The sequence below is a fragment of the Leptonychotes weddellii genome, chromosome 13 (genome assembly GCF_054177405.1).
Source record: "Leptonychotes weddellii isolate Sample4059 chromosome 13, ASM5417740v2, whole genome shotgun sequence".
In the NCBI taxonomy this organism is placed as follows: domain Eukaryota; kingdom Metazoa; phylum Chordata; class Mammalia; order Carnivora; family Phocidae; genus Leptonychotes; species Leptonychotes weddellii.
The window spans coordinates 57,275,685-57,277,049 of NC_138381.1; positions in this window are offsets into that span (position 1 = coordinate 57,275,685).

Here is a 1,365-nt window from a genome sequence, read left to right on the forward strand (position 1 = left end):
AGGCATGTGGAAAGCTGGCCCGGATGCCTTGGCCTGCTTTCAGCCTGTGAGTGGGTGAGGGTAGGCAGTCTGGCTCAATGCCCCCACCTGCACCAGCCTCCCCCTCGCCAACAGGTCTGACCTCGCTGGAGATATTGCTCAGCTCAGTATGGATTTCCTGTCTTCACCGAGGTTGCTGTGAGCACGGCCGGTGCAGTTGCTGAGCGGACACCGGCCTGGGGATGTTTTTCTGTTGTGGCTGAGGAGCGCCAAGTGAGCCTGAGCTGCCCAGAACTCTGGCTTCTCCTCCTGCCTGTGGCGGCTCCTCACCTGGCATGGGCACGGGATCCTGCCCTGGGGTGCGGGCAGCTGTCCAGCCAGACCCCTCCCCAGCTAGGACCCTCTGCCCATTCTGCAGGGCACCACCCCGAGAGCCTTTCTAGAGCTGGAGTGACTGGGACAAAATCTCCGAGCTCTGCACACATTTGACCTCATGTGGGGGACAGTATGGTGGCAATGGGTCCAGAGAGGGGTCATCAGTCACTCGGCATCACGCAGCCAGGCCCTGGGAGAAGTGCACACTCTGGTCCTTGATCCCCTCCCCCCATCGCGCTGGGTAGAGAGATGGGGCTGGGGGGCTGGCTTGGGGACCCCTGGATGGGGAAGGGGAAGATGCCAGGTAGAGACAAAGGTAGGGGTGTAGGCACAGGAGGACAGATGTTATGACCTCCCGGGTAGACACATTAGCACTCACACATGCCCACTCATGTAGACACACACACAGACACATGTATCCACATGCACACCCCCCCACACCCCCCACCCGTCCTGTTCACAGATGCACACTCAGAACTCATTGTCGGGCCTGTGGTGAGGAAAGCAGGGGCCCTGGGCATGCAGGGCCATGTGCTGCAGTGATAATTGGTCCCGGGTCACCATGCCTGGCTCACCCTCCCCAAAGCCAAAGGGCAGCTGCAGCCCATCTCTGGGAGGGGGCTCTGCGGCCCTCACCCTCACCGTACAGTGTTTCAGGAGCTGCTAGAAGCTCCCCCTGGCAGGAGCTGTGGGACATGAGACTATGCAGTGTGGTCCCTGAAGCTGAACATCCCCAGGTCCCTGTAAGCCTCCCAGGTTCCCAGATTGCCCAGTATAGCAGCAGGGGGGTGGGGTGAAGTTGCGGAAGGAGGTAATGAGAGATGTAGGCCCAGAGCCATGTTCGGGTGGGAGATAGGGAATGAGACTTCAGGCATAGCTTGGGTCCTGTGAGGGTTCCAGGGACCCAGGCTGCTCCTGGGCGGGATCCATCACTTGCTGCACAAGCTTACCCAAGGTTCCAAGGCTGACTAGGCTGTCCATGGTGGGGGCCAACTGACAGGACACAAAACT